The 9,054-nt window shown below is 42.5% G+C and overlaps 1 pseudogene; it reads left to right on the forward strand.

Moving 5' to 3' along the window:
• Window positions 1–455: 455 nt before the first annotated feature.
• LOC124038688 lies at window positions 456–8,689 on the forward strand (annotated as a pseudogene).
• The last annotated feature ends 365 nt before the right edge of the window (window positions 8,690–9,054 follow it).

Genomic DNA, 9,054 nt, shown 5'->3' on the forward strand with positions numbered 1-9,054 from the left:
TTGTGGGGCCGTGCTGGAGACAAACTAGTGTGTTTGTATTTGAGTATTGTTGTGTCACTGCGAGTGAAAGTGCTTTTTTCTCTCTGTTCATGTGCTTCTCTGATTCCACAATCTAGGCCCTTTAGGAAACTGGACGAAGCCTGTAGCAGACCATTTAACCAGTTGTCATCACCATGACAGTTGGCTGTATGGGAGCTCTGTACTCTGTGAGTCATCTGTAGCTGTTATCAAGTCCAGTCTCGATCAAAACTATTCATTCAACCACATCCCCATTTCAACAACATTTCGCTCCAACTACACGTCTCTTCCCTAATCAACTTAGTATCTACGCATCTCCACATCTCCTCCACAGGCTGGCCCATTCTCCATCTCTCTTTCTCTGTGTATCAATCCCATCCTTCTGTTTATGGTTTACCGACATCATCTCAAGACAAACTGACAGGCTGGATCTTCGCATGGATGCTTCATCCCCTCCAACTAAATCTCCAACCTGCTACTTAGCTCTGGGGCTGGGGCCTGGGGTTCTGGCTCCCTTGCCAGGGCTTGAAGCTAGCTGGATGTCAGGGCCTGGTGTGTACAAAGGTCAGCTCGCTGGTGTGTACAAAGGGCCGCACAGACGAGGGCTGCCAGGGGAAACAGAGGAGCGGGGAGGCAGGTGAGACAGATAGACTGGGCTCCATTGTTTCATTGTGTTTCTATTTTCTACAGGTGTGACACCTCTGAGCCCGGAGCCCAGCCCATGTGTGAGAAGAAGACTCTCCAAGAGCTATACGAGGGTTTGGCACTGGTTTAGCATGGCACAAAATTAGAGCCACTTTGGGGGAAATAATGATGGCAATGGGACTCTGGCAATGACTCCCTGGGACAGCAAAACCCACATAGCAGAACGTTACAGCACATTGAATATTAATATATCTGAAACTACTCCAGTGCAGGCACACCTAATTAGGGAGATGGAATGGGGAGAGTGGAAAAAAAGGGAGACCAAAAGAAGTCGGTAGAGACTAGGGAGAGAGGAATAAGAAAAAAAGTGGGAATTGTGCATATCTTTCCCATTTTCTCCTCTCCAAAAGAGGATATAGGAATAGTGTGTATGTGGGAGGTGGGAAGATAGAATGAGAGACAGAAAAGGGGGGGAGAGAGAGTGACAGAAAACGGGAGAGGGGGAGAGAAATAAAGACAAAACAGTGTGCATGATGTCAACTGGGGTCAGCGCTTCAAACTCACTGCAGATGGCAGGACGAGAGGTCAGGGATGGAAATTAAAGAACAAATTTTGGACAGGAGCAGGGAAGGTTGTTCTGGAGTTGGATAGGGAAGGGGGACAGAGGGGTCAGAGCAGCCCCAAACATATGGGCTTTTTAAACAGCAATTAGATGCGCTGCCGCGTCTACCTCGGCGCTACGGGTACAGTTTGACCCCCAATCATCCCCAATTTCTCCTGAGCCCTCTGACTCTCTGAGATGTGTCCCCTCAGATTGGTTGTTTATCTTTTGGCCCGTTTCCTGTTTGACTAAAAGCGAAGATTATGGATGACAGTGAGGGCAAGGGCAACGCATGCACTTGCTGCATGGCCATGCTTTCACCCCCCCCTCACCCCTATTAGTCACTCTTTTTAAAAATGAAACCTGATTGATTGTGATGATAATGCGCACTCCCATTTGACATTCAAATTCATTGTCTATTCAACACTATACTAGCTATATGAATTTTCTCCATTATTTTAGGCAAATAAAATGACAAGGTCTATCGCGTACTACTCCAATATCACACATAATGTTCATTTTATTCCCCTGTTCGTCTTTCTCTGACTAAGCTGAATTGTATTTCATGAGAGAGCATCATCTATAAGAGAATGCTTTTTATGTTTTTTTAATTGATTTTTAACATCTGCAGCAAAACATTTGGTTCAATCTGACTTCTGACATACTGTAGAAGTGTTACTGAAGATAATATGTCCCCTAAGAATTCTTCCCTTTTTCTTGTACTGCATATTACTGTACATGCATATTTTTTGGGTTCATTGGGCTGTAAGAAATCATGCTGTCGGTGACTTCCTTGTCCTAACATCTGTACTACAGTATAAATTAATCCTGGTTATAAATGAGGGAGATTCAAGTTGATGATAAATAAATGGTCCTTTTTTTTCATGAATGTCCCAGATGTCCCGTCCGTTCTGTGACATGTTGTTATGGACCTCATGGACATAGATTGTATTTATTCATTACATTCCACCTTCAGAGACGTTCTGTTCTAAAGACATAAATAAACGCGCTCCAAATTGATGCTTAGTCGCTGTACGTGAAAAGGGGGCGCACACAAAGAACTTTCTCCCAGGCTTGCACACACACAGCCATACCCCTACACATGAACAGCAAACTTGTCCTCTGACACTTTGAACCTTTGAACCCTGCACAGCCATCAGCAAAAGCCATAAACCTCCCCCACCGTCCCCTGTATGTCTTCTCTATACTAAGGGGCCCCCCCATACATCCCAGTAATCAGGGAGCCAAGATCGTGGCCGCCCCATCTTAGCTTGCCCTGACACAAGCAGCCAACACACTCTAAATGACCAGCAGCAGGTCTTTCCTAACCCTGGCGGCCATCTGGCACTTAATGGCCTGGCCATGGCTATTAAGTCCACTGACTCCACAGCAGAAAGCGATAGGTCTACTGTGACTGATGAAGTAAACATAGATCCCTGACTTATCGCTCGGATCCCTCTGCTTTCTATCCAGTCTATTTGAACTTCATGCTGTTAAGCATTGCAAAATGATTTCATTGACCTTTGACTCCTCTGACCCCAAGGGTAAATTGAAGGAGATGATTAGGATAGAGTTTAATTAGGTAAAGAGGAAGACGAGATAAACAGATATTTCCTGTGAAATGATTTAAATATTGCTTAAATAATCCATGTTTGGTTTTGTCCTTTTGTTTTTACCAAATATTGAGTACAGGGTTTGACAAATAAGTCAGTGACAGACCCATGAAGCCGAAAGTTATCTCTGAAGTCTGGCAACAACAACAAAAAAGTGTTTTCAATGGTGTCAGGGAAATCTCACCCTAGGCCAGTGCTTATGGGCAAACTCTGGCTCTGAAGCATACTAGCATCCAAAGTATATCCGAGTATTTTACTTTTGCCATTATAAAATAATAAGCTTTTTGCTCACTGATGAATTTCAGTTGAATATTTTTGTGTGTTCAAACAGGTACTCTAGTGTCCCTTCACTGTTCCTATTTGTCTTTTGGGTTGTTTGACGTGGCATCAACAAACAAAGATTCAAGTTTTGCTCAAATGTGATTAACTTTGGCCATTTTTAGCTGGTGGTTTTGCTAAACGTTTAATTTGATTAGTTAGTTTATTAGTATTAGTTTATTAGTTAACAAATATGTTGTCGCTAAATTCCTGCGATATTAAACGGCTGGAGGGCAGGGTTTTCGGGAAGAGGAGCTACAAAAGTTGCAGCAGAAAGGTAACTTCAACTTGACTTCAAGCTAATGCGTTAGCATAATTTAGCCATAGAGGATCTGTCGGCTTTCCACAGATATCCATTTGTTCGTAAATGAGGTTGTTACTTCAGTGAAATTTATCGGTATCCAGTATCTCTGTATCTGTTCTTTCACCTCATTTATCAGACCAGGCCGTGCATGTGGCTTTAGGTCGTGGACTGAAACTGGCTGCTACTAACCGGAGTCGGCAGAAGTTGCAGCAAGAGAGAGCCCTCCTGTTAGCTTCTCAGCAAAATAGTTGACCCAGTTTGCCTGCATAACCACCCGAGCAGCAGCTCACTAAGACCCCCCCGCAGTTGACTAAGCCATTCAGACCGTCAGTCCATCGTCACCCTCACGACGCCTGTTGAGGGATCCAGCCAAAAAGAACCCCTTGCCATAGACCATGCCCCTGCACCAGCAGAAGTCAAACCACCGATTGCCAAGGAGTTGGAAATACAAGAGATGGAATTGTTAGTCAGTCTTTGATATAATAGCTATGTTAGATATAGAGCCATGTGTTATGATGATCTTATCATAGTTTCATTTGACATGTCAGTGATGTTTTTGACACTCACTGGGTCAAAAAACCAAGAAGAGTGCAGTATTGCGTTAGTAAAAAAAAACGTATCTAAGGCAGATTACTAACTGACTGTCCTTTATTGTTTATAGATCATATGAATAATTATGTCTGTTGACTGCCTTTCTCTGTGTTGTGTAATGACTCCTCGTTGGTATTATAGGCGGAGAAGACTTGCATAGAGCTGCTTCAGCAAGACCAAAAGATGAAAGAAGAGAGGAAAAGCGCAAGAAAGCCCTCCTGACCAAAACCATCGCTGAGAAGTAAGGACATGACCCATAGTTCACATGATCAGTCCTAACTATTCTCTGATACCAATTGTTTTGTATGAACACTTTCTGTTAAATAGAGAAACTTCCTGGTTACACATCATGCACAAATTCACTCAACTTCCTGTTTTGTGTGAATCCTGATCCAAACAGACCCAGGCCAAGGCTGTGAAGCAGAAGAGGATCCAGAAAGACTCTGGCCGACATGCCAATGACACTGGCATCCTGAGAGGTGTGATCAAGCAGGCCAGCTGGGACTACAACACTGCAAGGTAGACACTGAATGCAGAACATGCAGAATCCTTGCTACAGAGATGTATTTCTGTTCAATCAAGATCATTTTTCACACGGGAGGGTTAGCCTGTTCCCTACTATGGATACTAGGACTCACCACACTCAACTAATATAGTTAGTCTATTTATGCTCAGTTAATTCACCTAATTAATGTACTAACACACATTTTTGTTATTTGTATCACCAACAAAAAAGCACAATAGTCTGTGCTGTGCTCATACGAACATCTGTGATTTTGTTACCTCCATTCAACCCCGGAAACAATGCCTCCTACAGGTTATTCAGAGTACTCCTTCAATACATCACAATATACACTGAGTGTAAAAAAACATTAGGGCCACCTTCCTACTCAGGGATTTGACCTACCTAACCTCGAGTTACACCCCCTTTTGCCCTCAGAACAGCCTCTTATTGTTGTGGCATGGACTCTACAAAGTGTTGAAAGCATTCCACAGGGTTGCAAGCAAAAGTTGACTCCAATGCTTTCCACATTCGTATCAAGTTGGATGGATGTCCTTTGGGTGGTGGACCATTCTTGAACCACACACAGGAAACTGTTGAGCGTGAAAAGCACAGCACCGTTGCAGTTCTTGACACACTCAAACCGGTGCTCCTGGCACCTACTACTATACCCCGTTCAAAGGCACTTAAATATTTTGTCTCGCTCATTCACAACGTTTTGTCGTGACCTCTTTATTCCACTGAATGGCACACATACACAATCAATGTCTCAAGGCTTAAAAATCCTTATTTAACTTCTTCGAGATAGGGGGCGCTCTTTTAATTTTTGGATAAAAAACGTTCCCGTTTTAAACAAGATATTTTGTCACGAAAAGATGCTCGACTATGCATGTAATTGACAGCTTTGGAAAGAAAAAACTCTGACGTTTCCAAAACTGCAAAGATATTATCTGTGAGTGCCCCAGAACTAATGCTACAGGCGAAACCATGATGAAGTTTCTTACAGGAAATGCCCCAGATTCTGAAGGCGCTGTGTTCCAATGTCTCCTTATATGGCTGTGAATGCGCCAGGAATGAGCCTGCCCTTTGTGTCGTTTCTCCAAGGTGTCTGCAGCATTGTGACGTATTTGTAGGCATATCATTGGAAGATTGACCATAAGAGACTACATTTACCAGGTGTCCGCCCGGTTTCCTGTGTCGAAATTATTGCGTAATCTTTAGGTCCATGCGCGTTCCATTTCTTCAGAAGAGAAAGTCAACTGCCACGAAGGATTTATCGTCGATAGATATGTGAAAAACACCTTGAGGATTGATTCTAAACATCGGTTTGCCATGTTTCTGTCGATATTATGGAGTTAATTTGGAAAAAAGTTCGCCTTTTAATTACTTCATTTTCGTTTTTTTTCTTACCCAAACGTGATGAAGTCTCCTCATTGAAAACATCTGAAGTTCTTCAAAGGTAAATTATTTTATTTGAATGCTTTTTTGGTTTTTGTGAAAAAGTTGCATGCTGAATGTCAGCCATAATCCTATGCTAGGCTATCAATACTGTTACACAAATGCTTGTTTTGCTATGGTTGAGAAGCATATTTTTGAAAATCTGAGATGACAGTTTTGTTAACAAAAGGCTAAGCTTGAGAGCAAATAGATTTATTTAATTTCATTTGCGATTTTCATGAATAGTTAACGTTGCGTTATACTAATGAGCTTGCGGATAGATTTACACAATCCTGGATACAGGTTTTTTTCGTAGCTAAACGTGACGCAGAAAACGGAGCGATTTGTCCTAAACAAATAATCTTTCAGGACAAACTGAACATTTGCTATCTAACTGAGAGTCTCTTCATTGAAAACATCCAAAGTTCTTCAAAGGTAAATTATTTTATTTGAATGCTTTTCTGGTTTTTGTGAAAATGTTGCCTGCTGAATGCTAACGCTAAATGCTATGCTAGCTATCAATAGCTATCAATACTGTTACACAAATGCTTGTTTTGCTATGGTTGAGAAGCATATTTTTGAACATCTGAGATGACAGTTTTGTTAACAAAAGGCTAAGCTTGAGAGCAAATAGATTTATTTAATTTCATTTGCGATTTTCATGAATAGTTAACGTTGCGTTATGCTAATGAGCTTGCGGATAGATTTACACAATCCTGGATACAGGTTTTTTTCGTAGCTAAACGTGACGCAGAAAACGGAGCGATTTGTCCTAAACAAATAATCTTTCAGGAAAAACGGAACATTTGCTATCTAACTGAGAGTCTCTTCATTGAAAACATCCGAAGTTCTTCAAAGGTAAATTATTTTATTTGAATGCTTTTCTGGTTTTTGTGAAAATGTTGCCTTGCTGAATGCTAACGCTAAATGCTACGCTAGCTATCAATAGCTATCAATACTGTTACACAAATGCTTGTTTTGCTATGGTTGAGAAGCATATTTTTGAACATCTGAGATGACAGTGTTGTTAACAAAAGGCTAAGCTTGAGAGCTAGCATATTGATTTCATTTCATTTGCGATTTTCATGTATAGTTAACGTTGTGTTATGCTAATGAGCTTGAGGATAGATTTACACAATCCTGGATACAGGTTTTTTTTCGTAGCTAAACGTGACGCAGAAAACGGAGCAATTTGTCCTAAACAAATCATCTTTCAGGAAAAACTGAACATTTGCTATCTAACTGAGAGTCTCCTCATTGAAAACATCCGAAGTTCTTCAAAGGTAAATTATTTTATTTGAATGCTTTTCTGTTTTTTGTGAAAATGTTGCCTGCTGAATGCTAACACTAAATGCTATGCTAAATGCTACGCTAGCTATCAATACTGTTACACAAATGCTTGTTTTGCTATGGTTGAGAAGCATATTTTGAAAATCTGAGATGACAGTGTTGTTAACAAAAGGCTAAGCTTGAGAGCTAGGATCCAGATGCAGAGGGAGATGTTAAGTCCCTGGGTCCATAACTTAGTGATGAGCTTTGAGGGTACCATGGTGTTAAATGCTGAGCTGTCATCAATTAACAGCATTCTCACATAGGTGTTCCTTTTTTGTCCAGGTGGGAAAGGGCATTGTGGAGTGCAATAGAGATTCCATTATCTGTGGATCTGTGGATTTCCGTGCGGTAGCAGAGAGAACAGTCTATAACTCGGATGGCTGGAGTCCTTGACAATTTTTGGGCCTTCCTCTGACACCGCCTAGTATATATGTACACACTACTCTCTGTAACGCCTTACGGACAGATTCCAAACAGTTGCCATACCAGGCACTGATGCGACCACTCAGGATGCTCTCGATGGTGCAGCTGTAGATCTTTTTGAGGATCTGGGGACCCATGTCAAATCTTTTCAGTCTCCTGAGGGGGAAAACATGTTGTTGTGCCCTCTTCACAACTGTCTTGGTGTGTTTGGACCATGATAGTTCGTTGTTGATGTGGACACCAAGAAACTTGAAACTCTCAACCCTCTTCACTACACCTGTCGATGTTAATAGGGGTCAGTTCGGCCCTCGTTTTCCTATAGTCCACAAACAGCTCCTTTGCAGATGTGGTAAAATGCTTGTGTTTCTAGCTCCAACAGTGCAGTAATACCTAGCAACACCCTTTGAGAGTGGGGTCACGGCCAGTGTCTGCCATGAACAACAGCGACTCTGGAGCAATTGGGGTTAAGTGCCTTCCTTGCTCAAGGACACATAGACAGGTTCTTCACCTTGTTCGCTCGGGGATTTGAACAAGCAACCTTTTGGTTACTGGCCAACGCTCTAACTGCTATGGCTATGCTCCCTACCCGCTCTAAACGGCTCTCGCTCGACAGGTGCAGTCCCTTTTCTCTGAAATTCCACGAATCGCTAGAAAACAAACTATTAAGTATATTCCCAATTCCATCCGTCTTCTCTCCTTTCCTGTTCAGGAAGCGCTATGAGAAGGCGGAGGCTGGGCATGTGACGGCCAAGCTGGACCTGCACAAGAAGACTGAGATAAAGAGCAACTGACGGAGCACCTGTGCCATCATCCGGCAGAACAAGCTCTGCAAGGCCCACAAGCTGGAGGAGCTGCTGCAGCAACTACACCTTTCAGGCCACAGAGGAGGAGCAGGAGGAGGATAGGAAGAGCGAGGAGAAGCGGGAGGAGGAGAAACAGAGGATGAGTGCCACAGAGAAGCAGGGAGTGGAGAAGGTCCAGGAAGAGGGAGGGAATGCTGCCCAGTCTTACCCAGATTTGTATGCATGTGATGCCTGAGAACTAGCTCACTGAGAACTGAGTCTTCGTTGTGGAACAAACACGAGTGTTTTGTTATTGTTTGTTGGGGACGCTTTGTCTGTGTGCTCTTAATGTGGCTGTGTCTAAAATGCTCTGCCTCGAGCTCTTCTTTTACACAACATTTGACCTTACATCAAAAGAGAATGCTCTCTCTTTCTTTCTCTCTCCCATCATTTCTTCCCGAAGCAAAATGTAGAATTGAAAGCATATC

Source organism: Oncorhynchus gorbuscha, linkage group LG06 (genome assembly GCF_021184085.1).
Source record: "Oncorhynchus gorbuscha isolate QuinsamMale2020 ecotype Even-year linkage group LG06, OgorEven_v1.0, whole genome shotgun sequence".
Classification (NCBI taxonomy): domain Eukaryota; kingdom Metazoa; phylum Chordata; class Actinopteri; order Salmoniformes; family Salmonidae; genus Oncorhynchus; species Oncorhynchus gorbuscha.